Source organism: Filicampus tigris, chromosome 2 (genome assembly GCF_054856515.1).
Source record: "Filicampus tigris isolate MCC_2025a chromosome 2, RoL_Ftig_1.0, whole genome shotgun sequence".
Lineage (NCBI taxonomy): Eukaryota > Metazoa > Chordata > Actinopteri > Syngnathiformes > Syngnathidae > Filicampus > Filicampus tigris.
The window spans coordinates 11620882-11640894 of NC_141218.1; the positions used below are offsets into that span (position 1 = coordinate 11620882).

General features: G+C 39.7%; 1 protein-coding gene across 2 annotated transcripts in view; it reads right to left on the minus strand.

Annotated features, from left to right (window-relative positions):
• slit3 (slit homolog 3 (Drosophila)) overlaps nt 1–20013 on the minus strand; it is a 247995-nt gene that overhangs the window by 165119 nt on the left and 62863 nt on the right. The window contains exon 1 of one of the 2 annotated variants that reach the window (XM_086016396.1): nt 2905–3269. The exons of the other annotated variant lie outside the window; for it this stretch is intronic. The gene's annotated coding sequence lies outside the window, so the exon portion shown is untranslated. Of the gene's footprint in view, nt 1–2904; nt 3270–20013 lie in introns of those variants that run through there. 2 annotated transcript variants of the gene reach the window in all.

A 20013-nucleotide genomic window follows, 5' to 3' on the forward strand; every position in this document is an offset into this window, starting at 1 on the left:
CAAGTTCTCTGAGCCCAGTTCCAGTCCGTCAAGCGACAGGCCGAGCCGAAATACTGCTGTCAGTTCTTATTACTCCCCGGAGACGTCACAGTCCTCGCTCGCCCATTTTTTTCCTCAACCGCATTTTTTGCAGTTATTGCTCTCCCGCTGCTAGTTTCTAACTGGAACTCTTTGCAAGGCTTCAAACCATCCTCATTTGAAGACTTCATTTGTTGTTTGTGTCTCCATGTACTTAGTTAAGCGGGCTACACGCATATGCGAACAATCGGGGACAATTTGAGCTTTTGTACTTGTTATGGTCACGAAGAATTTTGTTGCAAGTCTTCAGGGAGTCATCACCTGTTTCAGACGCGTTCCAAATTCTTCCCGTTTTCTCCTCCACTTTTTATGACGTTTCAAAACTTCAGTTTGGTTTACGGTCTACTTCTTCTGTTCATTTGTCATTTTCATCGAATTAGTAGGTTGTTTGGGTGAATTCATTTAATTTCAGAAAATTTCCAGAGCACATTTGTTCAGAGCTTTACGGCCTTTTTTTGGTTAGTTTCTCCAAACAGAGACCCCGCTCTCAAAATGTCCATTTTGTCAAATGTCTGAGAAGATCTTGAGTGATGTGTGCAACTCTTAAGCGAGTGTATGAAGAGGGATTTTTCTTCCCCAAATTGCTCAGAAAAAAGTGAAATATGACAGTCGTATATCTTGAACCTGTTCAATCTTTACGATCCCAAATAATGCAAAGAATTCGTAGTCAGCAGCGAATTTGGCCGCGTCTCTGAATCGGCGATTGTGTCACGAAAAAATGTGTGAATCATAATTCTTGCATTTGATATTATTGAGCAAGGGTACACACGTACCAATAATTGGGCCAAAGTAGAGCACTTTCCCTGAAACTGAACGATAGCCAATCAGGGAGTTACCTCACATTGTTGCCACAAATATAGAGGAACACCTGGTTGCGTTTGTATCAAGAGTAATTCACTGTAGCAAAAATGACAAGGAGGGTTAGAAAATGCTAAAGGTTAGCCTAGCTTCTTCTACGATTACTTGTGATCGGGACTGAGCCTTTCCGCAAATAAAAATGTGCAAGAAATGATGCTTAAAAGGGTTGTACTGTACTGCAGTTGACCATCTATCCATGTAAAGTGATCAGCTCACTTAAACAGTTCCTCGGGACCAAGATGCCAACCGATGGAACCAAAGCAATACTGTTATTTCTTAGGCCAGACCCCAAAAACACTGAATATGCCTGTTTTTCAGTGAATAACAGAAGATAGGTTACAAAAGAACTGCTAACTCGTGAATGCCAAACAAAAATATGCAAAGACTACATATGTTGAAAATTCCCTGTCATTTGTTGGGCCTCTCATTTTAAAAATCGGTTGAATTAAAAAAAAAAAGGTAAGCGTGCACACTTTTCTGTGAAACATGAAATTTTATGTGTTGAAATACATTTACAATTTTCTTTAAAATTCTGTTTCACTAAGTCTCAGTGTTCTTAAAACAACCGGTATGTCTATTTTAAGGCTTAAAAAATACGGCTTCTCTATCGCAGGCTTTCACAATCAGAGGTGGTTCTGGAACGGAACGGAAATTAACGGGGGAATGACAGTAGCATGTTTTAGACACCTCATTTAGCAATCGATGTATTACTGACAATGAACAAGCAACAAGAGGAACAGATCTCATTAGTGTATCACAATACTAATTCCAGAACCTCTGCAGTGACCCAAAGATTGCTGCCGTTTAGCTAAAGTGATTTAATGTACCGTAGCATGTCTGTGTTTTGAAACACTCTAATGAGATGCCAAGCTTTGATATAAATCACAGCCGCATGATGGCTACTCCCTCGTTCTGAAAAAAAAAAAAAAAAAAAAGACTCCCGCAAGGTTTATATAAGGACGGATATGGAGAACGTGTCCTCTTCCACGGCTGCCTTATTCTAATAAGCGACATTAACGACATCCATTTATCTTTTTTTTTTTCCTCCAGTAACATCACTATATTCAAATTATGTCCCGTGAAGCAGAAACAATTACTCTAATGAAAGTAGCTGCACTGAACATAAAAAGACAAGAAGGACATCGAATTCAAGAACAAATATTCAGCTAAAAGTGCACTTTTTTGAATGGCTGGCATATTTGCTGTATTCGACCTAGAGTGTTTGCGGTAAGTGCCCAAAAAAAGAATGGAAAAGGAGTGAAGAGAACGTTGCGGAACACGAGTGGAAAGTTAACAATTAGCGTGTGTAATGAGGCGAGTGCTTTGTTTGGTGCTAAAGCGAGCCGAGAGGCGCTTTCTGGGTGGTTGGCGACAGACTATGCGCCGTTGGCCACAGAGCGAGAACGTTTTGAGGAAGTGATAAACATGCGGTCACCAGGAATTTGGCCTCAATCTATTTAGATGCCAAAGTTCCCTTCAGTTCAAGTTGCGCAATCAACTTAATCATTGACAAAATGGTATAAGTACTTACAGTACAACGTACCAGATGAATCCCAATTATCTGTGTTAGTGGCACAAAGAAGTCCTGCAAATTGGGGGCTCATGATTCACAAAATATTTTTTTTTTTACCTCTGGAACCTATTGTCAGCTAAGTCACCAATTGTAATATTTTTGTGCTCTCTCTAAAGCCCAGAAATGCTATAAAGAGTCACCAAAGCCTTGGCTATCAAGAAAATAGTAATTGGTACAAAGGAAGTATGTTGAAGAGATACATCTCGACTGAGACCATTTTTTTTGTAAGTAGGAGCTTAGTTTAGCTCATATCATATCATCATATATCATATCTTATTTTTTTGTTGTTGTAGCCTTATTTTCCTTCCCTAAAGTTAAGGCCAACAAGATCCAAATTCAACTTGAAGTACAAAATACCAACACGCTCCCACAGACATAAAAGATTTTTGTCTTACTTTTAGATGGCTTCAGTCTCCACACCACTTTCTTTCCAAGGTCCGTTTGCTGAGTTTAGGTTTGTGTACATGGAAATGATATATAACTGTGAATTGTGTTGTATGTTGTGCGTGTTGTGAGTGCACGCAGTTTTGTCTATTGTAAAGGTTGATAATCTAAATGGACTGTTGTCATGAATAAAAACAAAAATCTAGCCTGCAGTTGTGGTTGACAAAGTGTCCCCATCAAACTTTCCTCCTAACGAGCGCACCTGTTCCAATCAACTGGGGGCATTCACGAGCCTGCGTGCACACTATAATGCGTGCTGGCTTGAACACAATTTTCCCAGAAGGTGGCACAATTGCTCACTCTAAATCAGATTACATCCATCCATCCATTATCGATACCGCTTATCCTCACAAGGGTCGCAGGGCGTGCTGGAGCCTATCCCAGCTGTCTTCGGGCAGTAGGCGGGGGACACCCTGAATTGGTTGCCAGCCAATCGCAGGGCACACAGAGACAATCAACCGCACTCACAATCACACCTAGGAGTAACTTTGTGACCATTGGAAGTTTTGGATCTGATTAAATGGCCATGACATGTGGTGTCCCTCAAGGGTCAGTCCTTGGACCCCTTTTGTTCAGTCTGTATGTTACCTTTGGGTCAAATGCTTCAGAATGTCAAAGTAAGATATCATAGTTACACATGAAAAAAATATGTTGTTTCTTTGGGGGGAGGCTGGAACAGATTAAGGGCATCAAGTATGGCCGCAAAACAAATTAAACTTGTATCTCAAGTCAATTATAAAATATTCACTCCTCCCATTCATGGTTTGTTTCGTGAATGTCACTCACATTTTCCAGATGTGTTGTTTTTTGAGGTGTTGGTTGTTTTTTTTTGTCAGGGAACAAATTCACAGCGTCTTTGGGCCTCACCATAGGATATGATATGATAAGTGATTAAATAAAAGATAAAAATCAGAGCACACAAAAAAACAAAACAAAACAAAAAAATCAGAATTTTCTCTGAAGAGTGCACTGTTTCAATTTACTTTAAATTTCAAAACAAAAGTATGTGATGTGTGCATGTGTGTGGGCTTGCATGTGTTATCTCCTTGGGTTGACATTGTGTTGTTCCAGTCATCCATTGGTCCCATTCCCATAAATCACACCTACCATTGTACTTCGTGTGGTAATTCCCAGCCAACACATGCAACTAATCACCATCAGTGGAACCTGCTAATATTTTCGCCCTAGCGTACGTCTTGACGGGATGAGAACAAAGGCCAGATGGGAAAAGAAGCCAAAAAACCAGATGATACAAATCTAAACAACAGAAGAAGTCATGAGCAAAGACAGACTTGTGACACGGGAAAGAAACCTGCTCTTGCATTAGTCTGTGTAATTTTTCTCCGGAATCCAAAGTTTCAACCATCTCTCGCTTATTTCTACCCTTTGTCCTGCCCGTTCTCTTCTGTCTACCTTGATTATGCTCGCCATAGACAAAAAAAGAAATAATTAAAATGCAATGTCACCATTTGCATTCAATAACGGCAAATATGTGATGAATTAGTGAAAGAAGGGCTTGTACAGACAAACAAAGTCATTGCCCCCTATCGATGTCAGCATTCTTTTTAAATATCATCATTACCTCAAACAAGATATCTCCAAAACCTATGAGCAGATTCCGATCGGGATTTAAGGATTTATGTTACCGAGCGTGTTTTGATTCATTGGACCAAAAGTGAAAATCAGTCATCTTGACATCATTTTTTTGTTTTGAAAGTGACATTGCCATGTAATCAAGTCATGTTTCTCTGCTTCCTGCATAAATATGTACAACTAGAACTGTATGACCACGATATATCCTCCAAATTTTAAATGAATAAAGAAAAGGCGTTATCTTTTAGATGAATATTGGTCTACGTCAATGTTTAGTTCATATTATGACATATGGGGGGCATGACATCATTGCATTTAACTGGGCCAACTACAATTTCCAAGATGGCTGCGTAGTGAAACAAAAATATCCCAGAAAGTCAGATTCAGATTTTGAAAGAAGAAAGTAAGTAGCGCTTTAGCTTGGATGCATCTTTCAATTAATTTTGTTAGAGTTGACGGATGGTGGTGAATTAAAATCTAAGGGAAACCACAACTTCAGCAAAAACAAGTATCCAGAAGAAGTAATCATCGCTACATAAATCAAGATATACTGGAAATCCCCCATATTTTATGGTAGCCATAAAACTTTAAATCACTCTCCCGCAAAATGTCAAAAATTGAGTTGGCCCACTCGGTGGCTCAATTGTGGACCTCCATGCCAATATTGCAGAATTTCTTTACAAAATATATATCATGAGGCATTTCTAAAGCCTCACTAAAACCTTACATCAAGAGGTGAGTGACTGACAGACGGTGTGCACCAATGATAGATGGCGCTTAAACGATCTCGCATCCAAAGACCAACAGAGGAGCGCGTTTTGCTAATCTGCTGATAATTGAAGGTCGTGATGGAGGAGGAGATGAAGGGTGAACAAGGACGGGCCGACATCTGCGACAAGTCATTCCCAGATGTCGCCCACCGGCTTGGCAAATAACACAATCACGATCCGAGCGAACAAATGGTATGATTGCAGTAATCCAACGATATGTCGCAGTTAAAGGTGCACATTTTTTCGTGTTGAAATATGATAAAAGGGAGAATGTATGGAAAGAGTCACTTGAACTTTATTATTTTATTGTTTTGTTTAACTTTGATGTGCAATACATTTGAACTCAATCATTATTCAAGCCTAATTAAATGGTCACTCTACACAGATTTTCACTCACAGCAGGTGGGTGTGGAACGTAACTCCCATGACGAGCGGGGGATTCGCTGTAATTAACTGCCGCGTCAACCTCTCCATTCCGACCCCCCTTGCCTCCGCGTCTCTTCTCTCATCGCCCTGTCGGCAACGCGCGGGCCGCTCGCTCTGCTGCGCATTAGTTCTGCTGGTTTTGAAGCCACCAGCGTGCTTGATCACTTCCAGAACCGCGACCCCGGGAAGAAGCATATTACTGGGTGGGGGAAGTAATAAAGAAATGATAAAGATTTTTTTTTTCCCACAAAAAGGTCACATTCATTTTACGAGCCGCTTTAACTTGATGCCATGCAGATTACTATTCTTACATACGCTTCCACTTGCGCTGCCTTCTTCCTCTTACAACATCCCTGTGAATAACCCATTCCCCAAAAATTAAGATTTGTAAATACTTATATACATCTTCATAAGTGGACCCTTAAAAAACATAGTACAGTCAGCATCTTACAGCTAACACACAGATTCCACTGATTTTGATGCCGTATTTAGTCCTAGTTTACCGAAGCTATCGTGAGCCAACATAGAGATCCGCTCCTGCCGAATCTTGACAAATCCAAGAGTAATGGATCCTCCTGAAAAGGTTTATGCTTGCCAATAGAAACCAGAAGATGCTGGCAAAATTGGCACCCGGATGCCACAAAATGGTGGCAAAGCACTACTTTTGTCTAAATGAAGCTCCTCAAATCACTTCAGCATCATTTTTTGGATACAAGATACCACAAAATGTTGGCAAAGCAGTACTTTTGCCTAAATGAAGCTCCTCAACTCACTTACGAGGCTTTTCAGTAACTAACAGAGGAGACGTTCCCGGAATAATCCATGAAAAGGTTAATCCGATAGTCACGACCATATGGGGGAACATTTAGTATTATTGTTGGAATATAACTTCAAAATTTTAAAAAAGCCTTTCAAACAGTACATTTTGAGGGAGTACATTTTTCCCTTGAACATACAGACAGTAAGTGGTTCCATTGTTCCTAATGTTCAGACATGGTAATTGTTCTCATGCATGTTTCATGGGCACAAATCAGTGCCTCACTGATGCATTTTGCCTTTATCATGTAAAAGTAGCCATAAAAAGTCAAGAAAGAAAACCTTTAATGACATGACCGTATACATAAGGAATGCAGAATGAACATACTCCAAAATGTTTCCATGTGTTTATCTTCGATTTAACATTGCAGATTAAGATTTGTGATGGTTGAATTTAGTAAAGCGTGACGCAGCTTCATTTGGACCATAGTGCTTTTTTTAACGAACTACAAACGGCAGACGGACTTCAGGTTACACTTACAGCTCTATCAGTCAAACATAGGCAGGAAAGGGAAAGCAAGACAGATGGAGATGAAGAGAGACAGACGGACGCATTCAGCAGGTGGGCCAGTGGAAGAGGCACGAGACTGACCCGTGGAAACATCTGCTGAAACTTCCACTGGCTGCTTTGGGGTGCTAAACCTTATTAAACACTACCCTTCATGAAAAATGAAGCTTTTTTTTTTTAATTATCCGGCATTTTCAGGTAGTTAAATACATGCCCAAGCATAATACACCACTAAGTCTGTTTCAGCCAATCAAAAGCCAGAAGAAAGTCATTTGTGTAAAAGGTACACGAACAACACAGCAGGTGGCGCTGCAACTCCTAATCCCACTTTAGCCAATCAAAAGACGTGAAGTGAAGTGAGAAAAGAGGAAAAGTGTGGAGTTACTGTATATGAAGTTGAGCAAAAACGAAAAAATGTGGGACTGACAAACATTCCTGGACGGGTAATAACGTACATTTGGGGCATATATTTTCCACTACGATATATATTTTTAAACTTACCAACTGGCAACTGGGAGTTGTTTGGTTTTGCAGGGTTAGGAGATGCAAACTCAAACACTGCCTGCTAGTACGCGATGACTCTATTTTTGTTTAAATGTCACTTGACGGCTTTTAAGTTCAACTCTTGAATTGTCCTGGTCGTCACTATACGTCGCTGGCATAGAGAGATGAACAAAGATCCATTTGCAGTCAATGGATCATTTTGGGACCCGTTCCGTGAAACTGGGTCATTGCCGGCTGTACAGTGGTTGGAAATCACTCCTTTAAAAATGTTTTTAAAATATACCCGTGCGAACACGATGGTATGGCATCTTGTCATGTGTACCGCACTCATTTGTCTTATATTATACTTTAATTCCTTTTCGAGGCACCATCTCCTTTGAAATATGGCTCCGTGTATCATTACAGATGGCGTTCTTCAACACAATAGGCAATAACTTCTCGATCCTTCTGTGATATATTGCAATGTGTTGTCATTCCGTTGCTTTTACGGGCCGGTGCTCTTTGCGTTGACATTTTTTTTTTTTTTTTTTTAATCACGGCTGCGTCCCATATGAGCGGGCCCGTACCTCGCCGCCACTCTCATGTTTCCATCGACTCTGCGGTCATCCCGCTGATTGATCAGTGGCCACCAAGAGGTCGCCGGGTGCGGTTAAGGCCGAGTCTGACGTCTCAGTGTCCGTGAAGGCAACAAATGAGACTCGGACGTGACTTTGTCGACGACATCTGGAGCGCAGCTGTCACATGCTCCATGTGTCATCGCGAGTCCTTCAACCTACCTTCTTCATAAACCCTTGTATCATCCATTCTTTCCATTTTCAGTTAGTGATCAAAAACACCCACATCAAAAAAGTGACTGATTATTTTGCTAAAGCGAATGATACAATGATACAATCTATGCTAACGGAAATTATCATAGATGTTACGGTAATGATAGACCTTCAAACGACTGCTACTTTAGCACGCATGAAGCAGCAACACATGAAAACAAAGAGAAACAAAAGAGAATTTAACATCGTATATTTCAACACCCCTGCGATTGGCTGGCAACCAGTTCAGGGTGTCCCCCGCCTACTGCCCAAAGACAGCTGGGATAGGCTCCAGCACGCCCCGCGACCCTTGTGAGGAGAAGCGGTACAGATAATGGATGGATGGATATTTCAACACAGTGGGCTAAAACCAAATCGTTTTGTTTAACAAACATCAGCTAGCTAGCTTAATGAACACATATAATGCCAAACAGTAGACCTAGTAACAACAATTAGCATAAATGTCACACTAATTGCAAACCTTTAAAACAAAAAAACTGCTACTTTAACACACTCTGAGCAACAACACATAAAACATATAATATAACAGAGTGAATTAAACATTGTCAATTGGTGACTACGAATAGCAAAGTCAAGCGTTAGTGATTGCATCAATCAAGTCTTTCATAAAGAAATCCTCCCCTCCTCCTTGCCATTGCAATAACCTGTCCACACATATGTCTTCATCTGTAATAAGCCAATCATTAGGGAGGAGAGAAACACATTCAGCGGGCGCTCGATAGCATCTGCTGCTAATGGGACTCCCGAGGCGAGGGCGGGCCGCGTTTTGTTAAGAATAAAACGTCTCTGCGACGTGAAGGCGAACAAGAGGGGACGGCAACAGTGAGTGACAGTATGTGCGTGTGTGTGGATTCTGTTTCAAGATTATTAACACTGCCCCCACTGTGTGTGTGTGTATTACTAAAGAGCCACCATGGATGGACATTTTTTAGTTAAACATTGGTGAAACGACACTAATGACAGAGTTTCACTTCAAGGGAGGAAAAAAAGCCTCATCAGGCGTGCATGGCTGCAGGGCACACGCAAACATACAGCATAGTAATGACTTGTAATGTCTGATATTTGCAGTTCCAAACAGCATGCATGTAAAGATAAAGCTTAAGCAACTGGAGTCAAGTAGAGGACAGTTATTGCTTATTTTACTTTTGATTTTCATGTCCAAAAAATAGGTGATGATTTATTGGGTATTTTCGCAACCAGCATTTAGTCAGAGTAGCTGGACAGGACCTTAAAAGGAGGCTAAACTCAATCCGGTTTTCTTACTTTGAGAAAATTGGCCTCCACTTTGCGTGAACAATAAATCTGCTTTTGAAATGTCTACATCAATAAAGGACAGAACACATCTTTGTCCAAAAGGCGCTCTCGTTCTTCAGGTGGGAAGGTCAGGCCAGAGGTGACTTGAGTCACTGGTCTTCATTTGTATGCTGTCCGCTGCCAGGCCAGGTGGACACGGGTGGAATTTGGGAATGTGCGTGGGGGTGGTGGGATGACGATATGGCCACAAGCATCCACAACCTGTCACACATATGGTGTTGAATCTGAGCCAGGTGAATGAATTACAGTTAATTTAAACGTCAGCGAGTGAGTAATTTGTGAGTATATTTTCATATGGTATTTGAGTAGAGTAGTCAATAGTTTATGGAAAGGTGGAAATCTGCAAAGTAGCGACCCTATGTTCATTTTATGATTTTTTTATTCAGATATATTTTAAAAATGTACGCATAATATCAATACAAAATATGCATGTATGGTGCAGGTATTATTTTTGTACACTTGAGGTCTCCATGCTCACCTTGAAAACTGTCATCCGTTTCATATATAAAATTAAATACCGTCACTCTCCTGTGAAATTTTTTTTTTTTCACATTTTGTCTTTTTTTTCATGTTAATGTCTGTAACGCGGAAACCCCATTAACATAAACATTTAAAATAATGAAAAAAATGGACATAAGTGTTTTTCACAGGACAGCGATGATACATACAATTCCGAAAAAAGTAAACCTAGGTATAGAATAGTATGACAAGCTATGATAAGCTTTGTTACGGTATAGGTGTTTTTTTTTTTTTTTAACCTATCCTCCATTATTCGGTGAAAAACTTTGCTGTTTTTCTGCACAGGCCACAGCAATAGAAGTATTGCTTTGGCAACCATATTGTGGCGCCTTGGTTCCAAGCAACAATGTTGGAAGTGAGTTGAGGAATTTCATAGGCAATTCTAACCTTTTTATGTGAAGCTGTAGTTTATTTCCACGCTAAACTTAAATATGACAAAAAATGGAGTTAGCCCACTGTAGTTCTCAGAGGCTATTTTTTTTTCTTTCTTAACTTCCATGGGGATGGCAGATGGAAATTAGCCACAAAGCTATAATCGGGCACAGAGCATCTTTCCTCTTGACTTGAATGTCTTTTGTACAAGGTCCATGACAAATGAACTAAGCGAAGCTAGACAAGTCAACAGAAACAAAAGCCAATCGTACCACAACCCCCATTTCACCTTTCATGGATCAAAGTGAATGCAGCTGGTAGTGATCCTAACCTTCCATGCAGCGGGACGTGACCCTCTAACACGCACGCGCACACACACACACACACACACACACGCAAGATAACTACACTTAGCTGTAAAGTGCTGTTGGGCGGTTGTAAAAAAAATATGGATGGCGTTTGTCTGTGTGTGTTTGTCTCACTGAATGAACCCTGCGGTACCTTTTCACCTTGAGGTCATAGTTCAACAGAGCAATCAAAGCCAGCTCCCATCTGCTCCTCGCCTCAACACGTCCTGTTTGTGCGTGTGTAGGTGTGCGCATTTTCTGCAGACAGCTATCCATTTCTCTGTGTCCGGCACTCGGTGTGTGTGCTGGCGCGTATGTGACTGTTTAAGTGTGCGTAAGTCGGTTCCCCCCCCCTCCGGCAATAGTAGCCCCGCTGGCCGGCAGGAATCCCTCATCAAAGAGGCGCGAATGTCGGAGGTGTCGGGATTGTCAGAACTGCCGGTCGGCTTTTGAAGCGACACGAAATGTTTAGCTTCCGGAACGCGCGCACACACACAAACAGACACAGCACGCAATGGTGGTATTTGCTTTCGCTTTTCAAATTTCCTCCTGTTTTTCTACGACTTAAAAAAAAAAGACCTCACAAGGGAGTTGGGAATGCGTAAATGCTAAAGAGACACTATCACTCATGTAAAAAAAAAAATTTAAAAGAAATACAGTATATACTAGAGCTGGGTATTCAGTCCCAGGGACGGAATGGTCCGTCCGTCCGGGCCCATTTTGCAAACGGACAGACGGAAGACAAGGAGTCTTTTAAAAAGGACGAATTAAGCAAGGGCAGAAGTGGGTTTTCGTCCATCCCTCTATTGGTCCCAAACCAGGTCAAGTACCGACTGAACGCTTTTCATGTGCTTCCCAGTAGTCGCATTGCACATGCTTCTGCCTTCTAATGGTTCAACACATGTAACACCATGGATAATGCCACAGGAGTCAGAACGCCACTTCACAGAAACACGCCCAGCCTGTCTCGTGTGTGTAATCCGGGATAGTAATTGTGTTTTGTTAATGAATGCAAGGACGGAAGCGCTTTAAAAGGATGAGGAAGAACGGGATCAGAGGACGATCATTTTTATGAATAACGATGGAGGAACGAGCACGGAAGGTTACCCAGGTCGCGAACGGAGGACGGACCGGCAAAAAAGGGGAAAGTGTCCAACTCTGATTTTAACCTCGTAAACAACAGGTATTTTGAACACAAACGTTAAAGCAAAACATGCAGACAGACAATATAATACTCTCAGGCATATATTCTTTGATCTCTGCAAAAAAATGACTAATATTACTGCAGCTAACTGCTCCACTAAGTTGTGAAACTCTTCTTAGTGTACGTATAACTCATACTGCCCCCTGATAGACACACACATTTTAGAAAGGATTTCCATTCATTACAATAGGGAAAGATGATTTGAGATACAAGTTACAACTTCCTTCAGTACTTCCTTGACATCAATCACTACTTTTCTAGAAAGTGCTTTGGCACCATCTTAGCACATTATAGAAACAGCCTAAAAAAATATGCCTTTTTTTCACAAATAGCAGAGCATAGGCTCCAAAGGACAAAAAAAAAAAATGCTAATTTGAATTTGCGAATTCACACGCACTGACGCACACATACTATAAGAGTGTCCTGTGGTGTTAAGCTGATATGCGTTTCAAAAACAAAGGTGTAGATCAGCACCAGAACACAAACCTTTTCCATATGCTATACATGTGTGTAGTACTGTATGTTATTACTACGTTTGAATGTGCACGGCAACCTCCACACATATATATATATATATATATATATACATACACACACACGCACACGCACACAGTACAGTATACAACCACGCATGAACACTGTGTACATCTTGCGTGTACAAAATGATGTGTGCGGGCCCTTGTGCTACACCGTTAAGCCAACATTAGTGTTGCGATTTTAAACATGTGTTTTCATTCGGCTGAGACATTTATGTATTTATTCAAATGTGAAACAAGTGAAGGGTGGGTGTGGTGGGACGAAGGGCATTGCTTCAGCCCGTCTTCATCGCAGCCCGTCAGATATGTACAACTGTCAACGAGAGACTGCGCCGCACTCGCCAAGAAGCGCAAGAAAAGCCGACCGCACACGAGCACACAGAGGATTCGGATGCCCCAAGGACACGGTGGATGAAAAGTAAAACCATACGGACCCTTAGAGCATAGGAGGCAAACTAAGATTGGAGATGAATTTTCTGTCCCAGGTTTGAGTTCAGGATGGTGGCAGTGCACTCAACTCACTTCACAACAAGCAGCAGTTTGGCAACTAGTTTACAATTCTTTTAAAAAGAGGCTGTCAGCAGTTAATTTCCATTCCCAGTTGAAGTTGACTGTCAAACTAAACATTGAACAGAGCGAATTACACGTGTTTGTAAAACAGTCACATAACTTAGCCCAGCTATCGGAATAACATCGATGTGGCAGGGAAGTGTTGTATCCCTTTAAGCAATAGATATTTAACGCAAGCAACACATGCAGACAAATAAGGTAACAATACCCGTCGGCATATATTCTTTATCCTCAGTGAAAAAAGAGCAGTATAATGACCATTGAATAAAGGTTTTAATTCCTTTGTATTGAATTATGTTATTACTGCATTTTTCATGACATACAATATTATTATGAAGTGCAATTTGTCCTCATGAACAAAATACGTTATTGGGAAGGTAGCAACAGACTGACGATTTCCATGATGTTTCCATTCATTTCACTGGAGAAAGATGATTTGAGATGCAAGCGTTGCATTTCAAGTGTGGTCACAGAACACATTTGATTTGTATCTCAAGATTCTGCTGTCTTAAAATTGAGAATGCTGAATGGTTTGTTTGTATTACTGTTTTACATTTTATTATGCACAATATTTCTTCAGTTGTTTTTTTTTTCCTACGGAAAACTGTTTGTCAATCCAAAGAGCCTGACAAGACTCCCGGAATGTCGGAATGTATTGTGTTCCACGACACTGCGATTCAATTAAATAGAGCATAGAGTACACCTTGTGTGCACGTGTGTGTACAGACATGACTTAACTTCTAGCTTACACTGTAACAGACAACAAATCAACCAGCAGCCGCGTGCATATGCTTCATATGAGTGTCCTCTACCGCAACAGTGGAAGAGTATGTGTGCGTGTGTGTCTGTGTGTGTGCATATATCACAGAGTGTGAACAAGCAGCAGCTGGTAAAATGTGAGGAGCTGACAAGGTGTTTGGAAGGAGAAAAAAGAATGTCCAGCATTGGGGTGAGAGACTTTTGAATGAATAGGAAAGAGAGAGTGTGAGTGCCAGCATTGAACAAGACTGAATAAAAAGAATCTCAGTTGGAATTTTCTGTAGAAGTCAGGTCACCCAAATACAAAGACACATCTATCCATCCAACACACTAGCTATCTTCGCTAATGTTCTCATCAATACATTGCTTTGTGTGTATATATACTGTGTGTATATAGATGGATGGATGGATGCATGGATGGATGGATGGATGGATGGATGGATGGATGGATGGATAGATAGGTATATACATATATAGATAGATAGATATATACATATATAGATATATAGCTATATAGATACAGCTAGATAGATAGATAGATAGATAGATAGATAGATAGATAGATAGATAGATAGATAGATAGATAGATAGATAGATAGATAGATAGATAGATAGATAGATAGATAGATAGATAGATAGATAGATAGATAGATAGATAGATAGATAGATATAGATATATATATATCGAGATATTGAAATATTGAGATGTCTATATATCTATATATATCTATACATCGAGATATCTGTGCATATCTATATATATATCTATATCTATATATATATATATATATATATATATATATATATATACATCGAGATATCTGTGCATATCTATATATATATCTATATCTATATATATATATATATATATATATATATATACATCGAGATATCTGTGCATATCTATATATATATCTATATATATATATATATATATATATATATATATATATATATATATATATATATATATATATATATATATATATATCAAGATATCAAGATATCTATATATCGAGATAACCCCATTTTCCTGTGTGTGTGGTATGTGTTGCAGCAGTATTTGAGATTTTACAATGCCCATATTGCAGTGGGCTATATAAATAGTAATAACAATGGAGTGCATGACTTTCCTTTATTTGTTATTTGCACGTGTCTTATATGCGGAGGAGAGTGATTAACAACCCTAAAGCTATTAAAACCTGCTGGCCAAAGTTCTACTTGTTTAATTAAAAATACTTGATTTCATAAAAGGAAAAAAGGTCTCTAATTAGTTTCTGTCACCACCGGTACTTTATTAGCTGAACACATTGGACAGATGCTATTAGCAGGCGGAAATTGGTCCCCGTGTAATTTCAAGTGTGATATGTTCTCAAACGTGAGTCAGAGGAGAGAAGGATTTTTTCAATGATCCCCTCAAAATTGTAACTCCGATTAAATACCTTGTGTAAGTCTAAATGCCACATGATGTTAAAAAACGTGCCTATTTTCGTGAGGAAAAAAGTGCATTATTAAATGTTCTGATCATAAATCTGCATTTTATAAACTTAAAAACAAGGTCACAAACAGGACTATGTTCCCCCAAAACACACCTTTTGTTCATTAAGACTTTTGATTGACATGGTCAGAAGTGTATAGGTCATAAAAATAAAAGTGGTGGGAAAGGAAGCGTACATGAAGTAGGGCCAAAAAGGCGAAAAAGCAACTGGACTGAGTTGAAGTGCTCTGGCTGGAACGTCTGTTCTGGTCATTACAGAAGCGCGTGTGTCTTTGTGTGCGCGTGTGTGTGCGCGTGCGTGTGTCATGGGGGCAGAGAGGAATTTGAAGAATCCCTCTCTCCCAAAGTGTCACTTTTATCAAGCAAACTCATCTCCACCTCCGTCTCTCTCTGCTTTCTGTCTTCTTTCTCTTCGTTTCCTCAGGGCTGACATATTAGTACAACACATGGGTCCCGGGTCAAACTCTTTATCTTTGTATGAACAGGGCAAAAAAAGGCAGGGGGAAATAAAAAGCGAGGCAATGACGAGCAGAGAATATACAGTTTGATGGCGCCCGTCAAACTATTTCTGCAATGTGCAATGCAAGTAATAAATTGGATTTTCCAAGCTTGGACATTTACAAGGCAAACAAAAAAGTTCTAGTCAGTTCAAAAGCAAAGAATAACAAATTAATGGGATGTTTTATTAGAAAATGTGAGTAAATCAAATCAAGCTGACAGTTGTCAGGGAACACACCAGATGTTTTATTAAGTTAAGGACAGAACTGCAGTTGAATCTTTAAGGCAGAACCTACTATCTTTTGGGTCTATTTAAAGTTGACTGCAGCTTGTATATAGTGTTGCCAACTCCCTGAAAAATAAATAAGGGACACCTCATCGGCTGGGACGGCCGACCTGACTGCATTCAACGAGGGTTGGGCATATCGATACCAAAATATTGATATTCCGATCCAGTGTGCTCAATTTTAAGTATTGATCCTCAAGATAAAGTAGTGATATTTGCAATTAATTCATATACTGTATAATATAGGGCTGGGCGATATGACTGAAAAGTACATCACGATATAAGTGTTTCACCTTGGTCGATATCGATATATATTGAATTTTGTTTCAACTATTGAAAATAAGGACCCAAAGAAAAATACATTTAGGTTATTTTATTTGAACATAATACTTCACCTTTAATAAGAGGTCAATGTAACTATGAAAGAGTGAAATAAACTGGTCGATATAAAGATGAAATAAACTCCATTTTAAAGATAATGTGCTTAGAAGGGCTGAGGAATGTTTGAAAAACTGTCACAATCGAAGTATTTCAGTCACTATTGATAATTATTGATTTTGTTTAAATAACAGTTAACTGTTTTCTGTACATCGCTATGTAGTGTAATGTGCAGTTTCTCCTCTATCAGTGCATTGTAAATGCATATTTGCATTAGGTCTAGGTCTACCCCAAAGCAGTTGTTGACACATATATTAGCCTTCATTCAATGTTCATCCAATGTAAGTGAACGAATACTCTCTTGCAGTGCATACATCATCGTTGACCAACAGCCTTAGGACTACTTTATCTTTTTAGCGGACTCATTATTGCCGTAGTCCATTCATATTTTACTTGCTTGATTTTACCTTGAGTGTGATGCCGGTGTCGGATAATGCTAACTACTGCTAGCATGTCAAAAGTAGTACTCCTCTACTTGTACACCATGGATCCATCCACGGGTTTTTAATAGGGTTATCATGCATAATATCATTTAATTGTAAGAGTTGTACTGAGTGGAGTGGTCATTTATTTGAGCAAAGTTACGGCTGGACGCGAGCATAGCGCACGGCCGCCGGGCCCGCGAGCATGCTCCGTTGAGTTAAGAGCTTCTTCCTCGTTGGTTTAAAAGCTGCTTCTTCTTTGGTTTAAATGCTTCTTCTTCATGTTTGGAGGCGGAAGCGCGCTGCCTTCATCGCGCACCATGCTGCCATCGGGTTTGTTTTTTACTTTGTTTCTATCGAACGTTTTATCGAAGGCATTTTCTATTGGTATCGATCATGTGTCAATCGCGATACATATTGTTATCGAATTATCGGCCCAGCCCTAGTATAATATATTTATTAATCTATAATTTAGAAGGTTGTATTGTTATCCAATCAGAATATTCACTATGTGTTGCCAAGGCCAAAGAGCTTTCTGCCATGGCAGAAGCATCTTTGACAACTGCAGAGTAAAACACCGAGCAAGACATGTCATAGTTGAGGTTCAAAATGAGCTCACCTTTAATCAGTTCAGCAGAACATTTTCACATATTTGTCCACTTACTCTTTACTATATTTATAGTTTAAGTGTAGTATATCGACTGCCTGTACAGTAAAAAATGATGCATATCTGTTTGAACGTGTAGTTATTGTAAGGCTGTGTGTGTATTCTTTATCTGTTATAGATCAATTTATTACTTTGATGTATTATTAATCTATTTAACATACTTGTCAATCAGTTGTACTTGTTTATTCCACCCCAAAATTATTATATGTTGTTTGTCCATACAATGCTGGCATTCATTGCACATTCCCATATTAACAACGGTGCACATCATTTTTTTCATGCATGGGTTACTCACATTGGTACCAGGCGATTGACTTTGGTACTCACAAGTGGTTCAACGGATCACATAAGTCGCGGTTCGGATCGGTCACGGATTTTGAGTCACGGATCGGATTGTGTTTCGGATCAGCAAAAGAAAAAAGAAAAAAAGATCATTAGAATTTTGACTTCATTTATTCAATAAAACAGTTTTGCCCATTAAAAAAAACTCCTTATGTCTATTATGGCCATTTAGGATTTAAGAACGCAATAGAAGGCAGGATACCTTGTTATTTTATACACTGTACCACGTACAAAATAAGAATGCTCTTATTTTATACGTGCAGTAATAACAAGGTATTCTGCCAGACATTTTGAGCTTGTTGTTTTCTTAAAACTATTTAATGAGCAAAAGTGTTTTTATAAAATAAATGCAGACAAGGTTTTATTTCTTTTTTTTTTTTTTTACCTTGAGTGAAATTTAAGGCACCTTCCTTTACACATGGACAGCGCATTACAAAATAATCTCCACAATATTGAAAAAGAAGTTTAAAAAAAAAAAGGAAGCCAAGCTGTTGAACGACCAGCCAGGCACTTGTTACTAATGATAACAGCTGCAAGCCACTAACGCCGGAGATTTGTGCCGTATCATACATTGACAGGGTAATTAACTGGCGGTTTGTTAGTGACATAAATTAGCGACTAACTATGACTTTGCGATGGCGTTGCGTTGATGTAGGTGGCAAATTGAGATGTCAAAAACGGAAGTCAAGTTAGCTGTTACGCCACCACGGAGGTCAACTTCAAAGTAAACGTCTACTAAGGCTATTGCATTGGCATCAATGACGCAATGTATTATTTGGTAGCTTTATTTTGAAGTTAGCCTTTGCGGAGGTGGTGTGTTAAAGAACTGTTGTTCTATTAATTCCATCTACATTTTACAGATTATTTTTTACTCTTGAAGATATTACGGGACAAAGTGCGTCCCTTTACAACTCAATACGGGACGCGTACTTACGTCCCTAAATACGGGACGATTCCGTTTATCAAGGGACGGTTGGCAACCCTACTTATATGTATATGAATATGTCAGAAGTGTTTATGGTGACAATGACCTACACAGGCAACAAAAAGATTGGTTGGATAAAAAAAATAAATGTTGACAGCGATTTCCTTGGCCAACAAAACTTTGTGTGAACCTTGCCCTTGTAACAGCGAGCCGACCAATCAGTTAGCACGCTAATGCTTCTTTCTGTCTATCGGCAGTGCAACACGGAGTCATTAGTCATCCCCTGACAGGCAGCAGGAGTCGGCCGCAGCCAACGTCAACATCGTCTCGCCGGGCCAAAAAGAGGAAAAGTGAAATCTCCACCGAGAGAAAGACAGGAAAGAAAGTGAGTGAGCAGGAAGGAAGCCTAAGAGAGGAAAAATATTTGAGAGGGAAAGGAGATGGTGATAAGAAAAGGATGGAGCATTGTGATAGGAAGGAGGAAGAAATAAAATTGCAGACTTCTCTTAAGGTTCAATATTTGAGTGTCGATCTACACAGCTATTGTATCTCAGTCAAGGTGCTGCTAGTTTGGCTAGCTAGCTAGCTAGTTAGACCACCCATCCATCCATCAATCCATCCATCTAGCCATCCAAGCATTGGTCTACTATTAGCAGGCTCGCTTAGTTGCAATTGTTTTGGCTACCTTTACCTTTAGACCTGGGTACCCTTCCCTCCTCAATAATCGTCCTCTGACCCCGTCCGTTGTCATCCTTTTAAAGCGCTTCCTTCCTTACATTCCGTCGGTCGTACCTACCTACCTGCCTGCCTAACTACTTACCAACTTATCTCTCTATATAGTTATCCATCCAGCTATGTTGCTACCCTAGCCAACTTGCTACTATCTTGGCTAGCCAATTATTCCAGTTCATCTCATTTA